Source organism: Schistocerca piceifrons, chromosome X, assembly GCF_021461385.2.
Source record: "Schistocerca piceifrons isolate TAMUIC-IGC-003096 chromosome X, iqSchPice1.1, whole genome shotgun sequence".
In the NCBI taxonomy this organism is placed as follows: domain Eukaryota; kingdom Metazoa; phylum Arthropoda; class Insecta; order Orthoptera; family Acrididae; genus Schistocerca; species Schistocerca piceifrons.
In genome coordinates, this window is record NC_060149.1 from 235,561,643 (window position 1) to 235,576,555 (window position 14,913).

The following is a 14,913-nucleotide window of genomic DNA, read 5'->3' on the forward strand; positions in this document are numbered from 1 at the left end:
GCCAGAACGATGAGCTGTTTGCAAGTGGAATACATTATCTGGTATGATTCCCTACGCATCTTACCTCGTTATCAGGCTGTACCAACGTGTACCACGATCCAGAAGATCCAAGCGTCCTGTGGCGGTGTTACTGGCCCATACTAATCACTGGATCCTGTGACGTGCGGCAAGGAAAAGCCCACGCTGTTCTCTATACCCCATAGTCAGGAGATGGCTCCGAACGGTATCGCAGCTCATTGGTTTGTGCCTGGCTCTGAAATTATAAGTGATTTACACCGCCATGGCCTGTCTACTAACTGTTAAAATCCTCGACGGACATGGCGGCCTATGCGATCAATAAGATCTTTCTAACCGCTATTCGTTTTGTGTCCGGGGCTTTCCCAGAAACAGGACATCCACGATTCATCGTCGTCATGGAGGCAGCGTTCGCACTACCTTAGAGATGGGGCGTCCTGTGCGTTGAAAATTCACGATCTGGCAGTGATCGAATGAATGTGGTGACTTGTATCCTGCGCTCCAGTCACACCTATGCCAAGTACAAGGGCCAGTGACATTCCTGCCACGTGACAACTCTATTCCATTCGTTGTTAGACATCAGAGCTCACCCGTGACTATGTTGAAGAGAGAGTACCCTGTTGAACGCATTACAGAGAACAAAAAAAGAACATAATTTAACCTACAGTCCTGTTAAGTTACTTGCCCGTGTATAGAGTGGTAGTTACAGAAGCACGATGACACTTGAGACTAAATAATGTCCACCTTCATTTAGCTTTTAAGAATAGCCGTTCACCGTTGAGAGAGAGAACAGCGGATAAAGGAAATTTCACTAGCTGAATAGGTGTGACCTTCAGTACAACAGTGGAGAAGAATGAGACTCGTTACTAGATGCAATAAGGAACTGAAAGTAGTGGAGAGTCAGTCGTAGGTGTTAGTTTTAAATATCACCTATAAAGAAGAAAGACTGCGTAATCTTTCATTTTTAGCAGATACTTGAAATCAGTCTTGATGCACAGTGAAATCCCCGCGCCACATTACTGTAACCATCGCAAACAAGAGCCGAAACGAAATAACACAGCTAATTGGAAAAGTGCAAATTTGTCTTGCTCCTTTAGCGACGTGCTGCGATACTGAGGCACGGGGATTTCAGTTTGTACCAGGACTGTAGACATGTACCTGCAAGCAAACAAGAAATTAATTGCGTAACTTTATTTCTTCGAGTGACAGCTAAAATTTGTAATTACCCTCATCCAAGGGAGCAGACACAAATTAGCCATAGGTACTTGAAAGGTACATGGGGTTCATGACGATAACGGTGATACAGTACTCGTATTTTTATTCGTTTAAACAAAGCCAGTTCATCTAGAAGATAAAGGGAAGGGATATCAGCGAAATAATCAACAGAAATAATTGCAGTGGGACTCGATTTGACGTATTTAAAAGTTTTAAAATTATATACTTTTAATGTGGTAGCGGTTACGAGGGACGTTTAATGAGTAATGCAATAAATTTTTATCTCTACCATTTTCGGTTGAAAAAATGTGGAATTTGTTGTGGGACATTGAGGAATATTTTCACTTCAGCCCCATAGTTTTATAACGTTACCATGGTTGACGGCGTTGCATGTAGTACCGAGCGAGGTGGCGCAGTAGTTAGCACAGTCTATGGAAAGCCGGCGGTGAACAAAGGAACAGTGAGTCGTTGGGCGAGGCATCTGTCATCACCGCAGCAACGTAACGCAAACCTTTCCGATCTCCCACGTGCCGCCAGACCCTCACGCAATTGAAGAAACGACTTCAGTGTGTTCGTCGCTACAAAAATGCAAACGAACTTCTCCTTTTCCATGACAATGAGAGGCCTAGTAGAGGTCTGCGCACTTGAGTAGAACTCACAAAACTTCACTGGACTGTGCTTCCGCATCAACCCTACAGCCCCCATCTGTTCGGCCCAATGAAGGATTCACTCCGCAGGAAACAGTACATGGATGATGATGAGGTTATTGATGGAGCAAGATGTTGCCTCTGACGTCGACCACTAGGATGGTACCATGCCATCATACAGGCCCGTCTAGTAAAGTGGCGTAAGGCCGTCGCATTGAACGGAGATAATGTTAAAAAAAAATAGGCTTCTATAGCCAAAAGAGTGGGTTTTAATATGGTGCATTGGATTCCTGAATAAAAGCAACCTGCTTCCAGAAAAAAAGATGGGTTACGTTACTTATTCAACGCCCCTAGTACTAGGGCAAGAAGAAAGCAAGTGTATGATTTAGAGGCGCTACGACGTTATGTTCATATCGAATTTCAGTATATGCCAGTATATGTTAGCGAAAGAGAGAAACATCTTTTTTCCTTTTTCCATAACTTATTCTTCATTAAAATTAACAAAATCTTCTTTCTATCGGACAAGCAACTCCTTTCCTTTTTTGTGATCGTCACTACATTCCGTGCCTGTAGTTGCTTAACAACACTAAATCAACCTGCAGTATCTATTGGCTCCTAATCAGAATAAGATATCAGTGTTCAGGTAAGAATTGCGGAAGTCAGACAAAGGCAATTATCAATGCGATAGGGTCTGCACCTGCAACGAATTTTTTGAAAGCTGCCATTCTCTTTATTTCAAGTATGATTGCAAAATTTCGGCCTTAGACCATTTTCAAGTATCTAAAACGGAAGCATTATACATTGGATACATTAGTGACACATGTGGTTTTGATGTAGGAGTAAGTCATATCTGTAAATTTACTAGGCGCATTACAACTTACTTTATGGGTGAGTTTTTAGTAGTAAATTATGTCATGTATGCCGTAGCTCATATGACTCCATTTTATGCTCATAAAATAAATCCGATATATTTTACGCTATTTTAGGAGCACGTTACTTTCGAGCAGTTGTTGCAAAACTCTTCTGTATAAGGTCCATGTTTTAACGTACTTAACGCTGACTTACTTAACTAACGTCCTAGTGTTAAGTACGTTAAAACATGGGCCTTATACATGAGAGCTTTATAACAACTGCTCGAAAGTAACGTGCACCTAAATTAGCGTAAAACGTCTCGGATCCTTTTTATGAGCATAACGCGGAGTCATAGGAGCAGCGATATACATGGCACAATTTACTACTAAAAAATCATCCATAAAGTAAGTTATAAGGGGCCTAGTATATCTATAGGTGCGACTTGTTCCTACGTCAAAATCACAAGTGTCACTGATGTATCTAAGATATACTACTTCCGTTTTAGACACTTGAAAATGACCTAAGGCCAAAATTGTACAATCATAAATGAAATAAAGAGAATGGCAGCTGAAGGCATCACGAACTCTTTCAAAAAATCAAACGAAGGTGTTATACCGCTAGGTTATCTTACAGATGCGGAGAAATCTCTTTAATCCATTCTAACTTTAACAGCATGGATTCCCTAAACTTTAACTAGTTCTTTCGTTTTTTGTGAGACGTTAAACATTAACAAGAGAAAGTGTGATCATAGATTCGGGAAAAATTATGATTAAGGCTGAACACGTTTTAGAGTTGTTTTACACGTGGATTAATGATGAATTATACCTATGATATACAGGCTGGCCCAGGAAAAACGGTCAGTATTCAGGAATACGACAGTGACGATCATTCAAATGAAAAAGGGTAGTAAACATGGTCTCTAAAATGCATACCTCAAGCGCTATGAGCACTACTTCATCGTGGATACTATGAAACAAATATATTCTGCTGCAGTCCTAGTGCTTTCCATATTTTGGGAGGACGTTGTATGTAACAACAAAAGAATAGTTAAGTGAACATGTATTCTACAATGCTTACCTTAAGCGAGGAAATCCATGAAATCTCTTGTACAGAGCCTCTGTACACTTCTTCCACCTTCCAGGTTTCCCTTCTTTGCTTAGGGCTGGTTTACCATCTGAGTTCTTGATATTCATACAGCTGCTTCTCTTTTCCACAAAAACCGCTTTAATTTTTCTGCAGGTGGTATCTATATTCCCCTAGTGAAATATGCTTCTAAATCGTTCCTTTGTCCTCCAGCCATTCCTGCTTCGCCGTTTTGGACCTCCTGCAGTCTCATTTTTTAAACGCTTGTATTCACTTTTACTTGCTTCATTTGCTGCATTTTTAAATTTTCTCCTTTCGTCCATTAAATTCAATATCTCTTGTGTTATCCTAGAATTTCTACTAGGCCTTGTCTTTTTGTGTGTTTTTCTGATTGTCTCAACCTATTCAGTTCCCATCTCCTTAATTTCCTAATTGTTTTCTATTTCTTCAGTTTTAATCTGCAGTTCATAACCAATAAATTGTGGTCAGAGTCGACATCTGCCACTGCAAATATCGTACAATTTAAAATGTGCTTCTTAAATTTCTATTTAACCATCATATAATCAGTCTGAAACCTTCCGGTGTCTGCAGTCTGTTCCACATATACAAACTTCTTTTATAATCTTAAAGTGTCAGCGATGATTAAATTATACTGTGTGCAAAATGGTACCAGGCGGCTTCCTCTTTCATTCCTTTCCCCCAGTCCCTGTTCACCTACTACTTTTCCTTCTCTTCCTTTTCCTGCTATCGAATTTTAGTCACATATCACAGTAAAATTTTCGTTCTCCTTTAACAACCCGTATATCTTTTACTAAATATCTACAGGCTCAGACGGATAACAACCCCTACATTCACAAGAAGAGGCATCTAAATAGTATCTGGATTTTGTCAAACCCACTTACAAGTTTCTGGCCGATCCTAAAAAAAGGTGTGTTCATGGCAAAACCCAGAATCCAGATGAGTCTCTAAATTCACTCAGACGGAAACGATGCCCTAAACCCACATTTTCATTTGCTACAGATGTCAGAATTGCGACTTCTGACGCAGTTCATGTATTTAGTGATGGGAACGTTGGGAGGATAAAGGTATTAGAGAGAATGGGCTTCAAGGTAGAAAATTTCACTCAAGTCATCTAGAGAAAAATAGATCTACAGCGCCTCTCTACAGCTGAAAAGTCGGTTGAAGACGTGGTGTAAGGGAAAGGAGGTAGAAACAAGAACCAGAAGAGAATCCTTGAAGGCAAATAGGAACCAGAGTACAAATCTGGGGCCTCCTGGAGAGGTGACATGAGGGAAACGTTAGGTTGAACTTTAAACTGCATTTCCTGAAAATTATCTTTTCTTAAGTTTATGTACGTTTTTCTCAGAATCCATGAAAGTTATAACTATGGAAGCTCGCACACTCATTTCTATAAAACCAATAAATGTTGTCTCAACAGTAAATTTTGAAATTCTGAATGCGAAATGAGATATGAGGCAAAGTACTTGGAATTTTGAATGAATTTTATAATATATTAACAGACAAAAATTTTGAAAACATATGGAGACCGTGAATGATACAGCAGATGTGCAGCAAGTGAGATTATGGATAATCATTCACCACGACTGCTCTTACCCCAATAAACCAATGTTTTTATACTTTAATACTGCGAATAAGTGGAAAACCAACAAAACATTTCAATTTCGAATTTTCATTTTACTTCTGTGTAAGGATCAATCCACAGACCAAATTAAATTTCTTACAGTATTGGAACTACCCTAAATCTATGATCACACTCCCACGTTCATAAAGTAGCTAAGATCACTCTTACATAGGTTCGCAATGTGGAAAAAGGGAGAAATAGCTCTAAATCGTCACGGCTATCTGTACTCCGCAAGCGGTAGTAGACAGTAATTTCAGAAATGGAAAATCCAGTCAGACAGATTGAACTGAAGACCTTCACAGCTACTGCAGTGTAGGTGGGAGATAGCAATTAAACTTCTGCGTGTGGAGTACAGTCCTGTTTCTACCAGAAACATTTCTTCTCAGTCTCCAGTAAAACTAAAAAGGATAACCGCAAATATTACGGCCATCACGGTTTGATACCTCTCACGTTTTCAAATAGTATGATGCGTGCGAATATCATCTTCCCGTTCTACCATTAGCTAAATTATAGTACAGCTCACTTACATCGTTCAGTTTTTCATTTGTCTCCTGTGTGAAAGCACCAAGACATCTGTACCCGCCTTCTTGAAGGACACTGACTGGTGGAAAATGGCGAAATATCCGCTTGAGACAACATTGTATCAGGATCAGGCGTAAAAAAAAGCTCGTATTTGTCTTAGGTAAGTATACATGTTGAAGACTAGACAGGATATTAATCAGAAATAACAAAAAATGTATGAATACTATTTAATTGCGATATAGTAAATATGGAAATATATTTGTGTGAAGCAGAGAAAGACGTAAAAGATTCTGAATAAAATAATATTGTTGATTAGACAACAACGAAACACCTGCAATATTTCATACCACAAAGCGGATAGAAGGAAAAGGAAGATGGAAAGTATGCGGGTACCTGAAGAAGCTGAATTGGACTACTTACATATATTCACGGTTGAACAAACAGTGAAGTATGGGCTTATTTTTGGTCTGTTTGAAAGAAACGTAGACTGGTAAGTTACAAAGTTGGTACAGGCAATAGACTTTGTTAAAATATGGTTTAAGTACAAGCGAAAACAAACCACCAGCTATAAAAATCTATACAAAGGAGGAGATTAGAATACTGAATACAAACTTTAACGAATAAAGCTCAGAAAATCATATATATTATTTCTCAATGATGTTTTTGCCGGTACCCCATCTCCCATATCACGTAATTAAAATTAATGATTGAGACATCATTTTCAAGATTTCGTTCGCCACTGATGATGAAAAATACACATGTAGTTTAAAGTAATTGTTTTCGTTAAACTGTCATTTACTATAACAATGTAGAAGATGTCATCTACCGACAATATGTTTAACTGACATGCACGACAGCTCTTACACTATAACGCGATTTCGGTCATAAACGTCAATGTAAAGAATTTAGAAGGCGCCGTCTATTGACAATCTAATTTTACTATGATGCACAAAAGCGGTCGGAGTTGGTTACTTCCATAGACGCACTAAGTGTTATCGATCGACTTTCAGGGGACATCGTGAATAATAATCTACCTCATGGATGCAACATAATTCTATTTGCTGGAAATTTCCTTCAAGTATTACTCGTCGTTAGACATGCCAATACTAGAACCACTGTCGAAACTACAGTTACACGATGACCTTATGATCTCATGTTAAAATTCTTAGTTGACTCAAAATATGAGAGCAAATGGTGATCCCGCTTTCAACGAATGGTTACTTAAATTGGGTGTGATTTATAAAATCGAACAGATTACTTCAAGGAAATGATCAAAATTTCTAAGCATTGTTACTCTAATTAGATAACTTTATTGCCAGAACATTCAATGCCAGATGAATCGATGAACAAAATGATTCGCAGTTCTATTCAACGTCGGTTCTGTGTCCACAAAATGTTGATTGTAAAACAATTAATAAACATGTCATTTCAAATTTGTCACTTGGAGAGGCAAAGGCTTACCTGAGTAGTGATTCTGTCCAACTTGAAGGAATGAACGATGTTCAGTTGTACCAAGTAGAATTCCTTAACTCTTTAAATCCGTCCGTTTTACCACCTAATCAATTATTTGTAGAGAAAAATGCTATTGTTATATTAATTAGAAATATTAAGGCCAATCAGATCTATATTAATGGTGCAAGATTAATGGTAATTACCCTTAGGCGAGTGCATCATCACTGCTAAATCCATTAACTCCGATGAAACTGTCCAAATATCCCGCATTAACCTCACACCTTATGATCCAATCACGGCTTTCCACAGGGATCGAATGAAGGGCAGAGCCACGGGTCGTAACACATCTGAAATGTAACGTCATCTCGAGTGCTAGTGATAAGAGGCCGTTGGGATCCAGCACGGCGTTCCGTATTACCCTCCTGAACCCTACATTTCAGCAGGATAATGCACGACTTCATGTTGCAGGTCCTGTACGGGCCTTTCTGGATACAGAAAATGTTCGACTGCTGCACTGGTCAGCACATTCTCCATATCTCTCGCCAATTGAAAACCTCTGGTCAATGGTGGCCGAGCAATTGGCTTGTCACAATACACCAGTCACTATTCTTGATGAACTGTGGTATCGTGTTGAAGCTGCATGGGCAGCTGTACCTGTACACGCCATCCAAGCTCTGTTTGACTCAATGCCCAGGCGTATGAAGGCCGTTATTACGGCCAGAGGTGGTTGTTCTGGGTACTGATTTCTCAGGATCTATGCACCCAAATTGCGTGAAAATTTAATCACATGTCAGTTCTAGTATAATATATTTGTCCAATGAATACCCGTTTATCATCTGCATTTCTTCTTGGTCTAGCAATTTTAAAGGCCAGTAGTGTATTAGTGTCAATTTGAAGTGTATTCTAGCACTCAATAAAAATTACATGGTTTGGTTTTATTTCACTTTTAACGTCCCCTCACAATTCCCTGATGACACTACAGCGCTCCAGTTCCAGTACGCGCTTTTGGTTTCAATCGCTCGAATCAGGGTCCCGCTCTAATTGCTGGGAGAACTTCTTCTGTGGATATGTCTAAATGTATGTCCTACAGCGCATCAGGATACTGTACCACAGTGTATAGAGAACGAAAGTCCACTGTCATAAATAGACGATTTACTAGGGTGGAAGAACCTAACAGCGGTTAAACTGATTAATAATAAACAACAGACAAAATTACAAAATATCAAATTCACAAACAGTGTTTACAACATGAAAATTTATTTAATCGTATGGCTAGGGACCCCGTCGGGCAGGCCGTTCGCCGGGTGCCGGTCTTTCAATTTGACACCACTTCCGCGACATGCAGTCGATGAGGATGACAGGATGGTGATGACGGCACAACACCCAGTCCCTGGGCGGAGAAAATTCCCCGACCCAGGCGGGAATCGAGCCCGGTCCCAGAGGATTGACAATCCGTCACACTGACCTTTTTTTTGTAGATACCATTTTGTTCTCTATTGTTCGTTGAATTTGTTCGGGGCGGACGTCCGACGACACCCGTTCAGGTTCTTTGTTGACCCGTTCACTCTGTTTTTTGTTGCAGAGGGTAGCTAACCCTCTGACCGAGCACTGAGCTACCGTACCGGCGTCCATTCAGCTACCGGGGGCGGACGACATGAAAATAACTGTAGAAGTCTTACCATAGAGAAACGGAACATCAGTGTACCATAAGATATCCGATTTTAATTGACAGCAGTAAGCAGTACATATATGAAGATAGTAACTGTTCTCGAAAGAGCAGATACCATTGATGACCGTGCAGCTTCTCTAGAATAAATAATTAATGAAACCCTCACTTGCCGACAGGTGGTGTTGATACACCTCGATGGGAACAGCTGAAAATGTATGCCCCAACCGGAACTCGAACCCGGGATCTCTTGCTTACATGGCAGACGTTCGATCCATCTGAGCCACCGAGGACACGGATGAACAGCGTGACTGGAGGGACTTATCCCTTGAACGCTTCTATTAGGTACATTACGTATGTAGATTGTGGACAGTTGGGAATGTGGGTCTCACTGGAAGCGTGCAAGGGATAAGTCCCTGCAGTCACGCTATTCATCTGTGTCCTCGGCGGCTCAGATGGATCGAGCGTCTGCCATGTACGCAAGAGATCCCGGGTTCAAGTTCCGGTCGGCGCACACATTTTTAGCTGTCCCCATCGAGGTATATCAACACTTGTCGGCAGCTGAGGGTTTCATTGGTTATCATTTATTCTAAAGGAGCTGCACGATCATCAGTGGTATCTGTTCTTTCGAGAACACTTACTATCTTCATATAAACAGGGTGGTCCATTGATAGTGACCGGGGAAAACATCTCACGAAATAAGCATCAAACGGAAAAACTACAAAGAACGAAACTTGTCAAGCTTGATGGGGGAAACCAGATGGCGCTATGGTTGGCCCACTAGATGGCGCTGCCATAGGTCAAACGGATATCAACTGCGTTTTTTAAAATAGGAACCCCCATTTTTATTAGATATTCGTGTAGTACGTAAAGAAATATGATTGTTTTAGTTGGACCACTTTCTTCGCTTTGTGACAGAAGGCGTTGTAATAGTCACAAACGTATAAGTACGTGGTATCACGTAACATTCCGCCAGTGCGAACGGTATTTGCTTCGTGGTACATTAACCGTGTAAAATGGACCGTTTACCATTTGCGGAAAGGGTCGATATCGTGTTAATGTATGGCTATTGTGGTGAAAATGCCCAACGGGCGTCTGCTGTGTGTGCTGCTCGGTATCCTGGACGACGACATGCAAGTGTCGAGACCGTTCGCCGGATAGTTACGTTATTTAAGGAAACAGGAAGTGTTCAGCCACATGTGAAACGTCAACCACGACTTGCAACAAATGATGATGCCCAAGTAGGTGTTTCAGCTGCTGTCGCGGCTAATCCGCACATCCGCAGCAGACAAATTGCGCGAGAATGGGGTATCTCAATAACGTACCATATTTCTATGCACCAGGAATTGCATGGCGACGACTTTGAACGTCGTATACAGTTCTGCCACTGGGCACAAGAGAAATTACTGAAGATGATAAATTTTTTGCACGCGTTCTATTTAGCGACGAAGCGTCATAATATGCACTATTGGGCAACGGAAAATCCACGATAGCTGCGACAAGTTGTTCCACGACCTCGGCGGGTTAATGTATGGTGCGGCATTATGGGAGGAAGGATAATTGGTCCCCATTTTATCGATGGCAATCTAAATGGTGCAATGTATGCTGATTTCCTACTTAATGTTCTACCGATGTTACTACAAGATGTTTCACTGCATGACAGAATGGCAATGTACTCCCAACATGATGGATGTCCGGCACATAGCTCGCGTGCGGTTGAAGCGGTATTGAATAGCATATTTCATGACAGGTGGATTGGTCGTCCAAGCACCATACCATGGCCCGCACGTTCGCCGGATCTGACGTCCCCGGATTTCTTTCTGTGGGGAAAGTTGAAGGATATTTGCTATCGTGATCCACAGATAACGCCTGACATGCGTCATCGCATTGTCAATGCATGTGCGAACATTACGGAAGGCGAACTACTCGCTCTTGAGAGGAATGTCGTTACATGTATTGCCAAATGGCTCTGAGCACTATGGGACTCAACTGCTGAGGTCATTAGTCCCCTAGAACTTAGAACTAGTTAAACCTAACTAACCTAAGGACATCACAAACATCCATGCCCGAGGCAGGATTCGAACCTGCGACCGTAGCGGTCTTGCGGTTCCAGACTGCAGCGCCTTTAACCGCACGGCCACTTCGGCCGGCTATTGCCAAATGCATTGAGGTTGACGGACATAATGTTGAGCATTTATTGCATTAATGTGTTATTTACAGGTAATCAAGCTGTAACAGCATGCGTTCTCAGAAATGATAAGTTCACAAAGGTACATGTATCACATTGGAACAACCGAAATAAAATGTTCAAACGTACCTGCTTTCTGTATTTTAGTTTAATAAACCTCCCCGTTACCAAGTGTTGGTCTAAAATTGTGAGCCATACGTTTGTGACTATTACAGCGCCATCTATCACAAAGGGAGGAAAGTGGTCCAACTAAAACATTCATACTTCTTTACGTACTACACGAACATATAATAAAAAGCGTCTGCCATGTAAGCAGGAGATCTCTGGTTCGAGTCCTTGTCGTGGCACACATTTCCAGCTGTCCCCATCGAGGTATATCAACACCACCTGTCGGCTGGTGAGGGCTTCATTAATTATCATTTAATGAACAGTACATTATGTAGGCTCTGCACTGACCCGGTTATGTTATGGAGGTCACTGAAATATTTGCGGACAATACGTCTGGATAGATTAAGGTAACGGAGGAGGAAATTTGAACACTTGATTGTAATGTTTGAAAAGGCTGAGCGTTCTTAAATTCATCCATTTATCTAGGTAAATCAACAAGGGAAAGTATGTGTTTTTTACGTACTTAAATAACGGTTCTTCCCTCCGGAATATTAGAGTTGGGTTTCTTGGATGAAAGAGCTTAAGTGAGGAGGGGAAACTCTGCACATCGTTAACTTTTGAAGAATTTTGTATGGCGTTTCCATGAACTTGTTTAGTAACGCCGAGGAACAATGAATTAAATAAACTTGTATACCTATTATTTAAAAAATTCTAAATCACTTTTTACAGTAAGTAGGAAGGGTACTTCAGGTGTGATACTTCGCTCATTTCTAATGCGGTTCACATAATCCAACAATCTGGGTCTTGTTTGAGATTTCATCTGAACACCCAACTTGAATAACGCTAAAAAACGGGATATGATATTGACAGTCGAGTAATGTTCGTATTTAACATGTGGTCAGCATATGATTCATTAAAGTCGAAAACTTATTTGAGATGGATATTACTCAGGGGAAGCAGCTGGCCTGGCTTTTCGAAAAAATTTTGAAACAGTTTTTGGGATACCTACTGAAAATCTAGTTCTGGATGTGCAGCGGGAATTTGAGCTTCGCTAGCCCAAAATACAAGACAAGTGTCAAAACAAACGCTAAAATTACCACAGTTCAACCAGCAAATGAATCACTTATTTTCGGACAAGAACCGAGCATGTTCGATGTTTTTCTTTGGGTGTGGTTGGACAGCCATCAAGAATTTATTAAAACAAATAATTTTTTCTTCGAGGCTATAGAGATTTTAATGATCGAAGATTTATACTGATAGATTGGCCCTTTTCGACATTTTCGTTGTTTTCAAGTGCATCTGCACAAAGAACGATAGAAACAAACTTGGGATATTGCGTCATAAAGTAATATATTATTTTATGAACCAGTTTCATTTCTTTTGTGAAAAGTCACTTAAAATTACAGTTTTGAAAGGTGATTAATTGCATAGTATAACTTCTTGTTCAATAAAATCCAAAATTAAAAGAACTGATTACATTTAATATTCTGCGTGTTTCAAAGCCTTTACATCAAACTAGGGTGATACATCACATTATGGTGCACAACTTTTGTTAGAGAAAAAATGTTTGCTGACGGTTTCTGGCAACACTAGGAAGCCTTTAATATTCATAGCCCACGAGACGACGAGATTTCACCAAACTAGCAGGGTCTACTAACCTGATGTGCTGCATACTAACCTCTCAGTAAAGTGATGGTGATTTTCAGCAGCAAGTAGAAAACCTTGGTCTTGCTCCTTGCTCCTTTGAGCTCCGATCAGAAGCCTGGTATTTCAGGCAATCATATTGCTAACTAAGTAGTAAAAACGTTCATGTCGTCCAAGAATAAACAGCATACCTCGTGGATCAAAAAAGAGCTAATATATCTAAAATTTCAGTCTTCAAGCGTTTTAGAACTCACTTTCCCATTCACCCTACTTGAAACAGAGGTAGCTTTAGCGGCGTGATAATACACATCCAGAATTTTTATTCCATCTTGGGAAAAATGCCAGACACTGGCTGACTCGCTTCTTTTCTATTATTTTGAAGACACGAATACTTCTCGAAGAACTGAAAAATACAAAAGTTGTGGCAGTCTTAAAATTTACCAGTCATTAGATCTTCTCGAGAACTTACGGCCAATTTTCCTGCTTAATTCTACGTATAATCGCTTGGAGAGACTCACTTACAATAAAGTGAATGGGTGTATTTCAGAACATATTGTAATAGAATGAGCGGGATATGGGCCTCATCGAAGCTGCAACGACCAGGTACTAGCTATGACAACTTTTATACAGGCCGGTTTCCAAGGTAAACTAAAAAGTCTGTGGCCGTTATTGATCCTATGGCAGCGTGTGACACCCTCTGAAGGGAAACGATGATTTACAAATAACTGAAAATATTTGAATGTCGAACAACAGCATCTCTCATTGATTACCATATAAGTAATCGATACTTCTATGTTTACTTGGATGAAAATAGCTCAATAAGGAAACCAAATAATAAACTTCCACAGGGCTCAGTTCTCGCACCTTTCCTGTTCAGCCTTTGTTTCTGACCTCCTAAAAACATCTTCAGGAAACTTCTGTAATGCAGACGATATTGCTCCACCTTTTCAATCAATAGAACTTGGTTCGTCAGGGGGAACACTAATAGAACACTTAGCGGACGTTAATTCATATTTCAAAAAATGGAGACTGAAGCACAGTACCTGTAAGAGCTAGGTTTGTACTTTTCACCTTAAGAACAAACAAGCCGAAACAGCTCAAGGAGCAATTTGGTGGCAATATTCTGCGTCACAAGAAGTACCCCAAGTATCTTGACATATATTCGACAGCACTCTATTTTACAATAAACATCTGGCACACATCAGCCAGATAAAACTCAGCCTATGTTGCATACCCGGGGGACCTCAATGGAGACTTTTCGTACATCATCTCTTGCACTGGTTTTATAGGTCGCGGATTATTGTGCTTCAGTGTGTTGTAGTAATTGTCAAATCAGCATCGTAGATGCGCAGCTCAGTAACACGATCCACATGATTATTGATACGATCAGACCAAGTATCTATCTACCCACCACGGCTTCGCAGACCTTCGTTAGAAATTTCCATTATATTCAAAAGAATAAGGAACTGCCCATTCATCTCGACTTAGCTGTCGTTCGAGACACCTGCACTACTGAACGCAGAGCAGATAGCTTCAAGCAACACAAAAGGAAGAGTTCTCTGGGACAAGAATCGTCAAAAAATCGGAAATTTTCAAGAACGGGAATGGTTCAATAAATAGAGGTGTGATATTGTGTGTGTCGAACTTGATGGGAAACTATGGGTCAAATTAAATACAATCCGCACTGTACGTGGTCGGTGGTCTGACTCAATTTGTAAGTGGGACATTGTGTAGTCTCCGAGTTGTGACGGCGATGCAAGTGATTCAAAAGTTAGAGCAAAATGTAAAATAAAGTTTTGTCTGAAATTGCTATATTTCAGAATTACGCAGAAGAGTAGGGATCAGAAGTGCAACACAAAATTAATCCTTCCCAGAAAGC

General features: G+C 40.5%; 1 protein-coding gene across 1 annotated transcript in view; it reads left to right on the top strand.

Moving 5' to 3' along the window:
• Positions 1-14,913, top strand: part of LOC124722283 (serine/threonine-protein kinase NIM1) — a 498,280-nt gene that overhangs the window by 426,800 nt on the left and 56,567 nt on the right. The window lies entirely within an intron of this gene.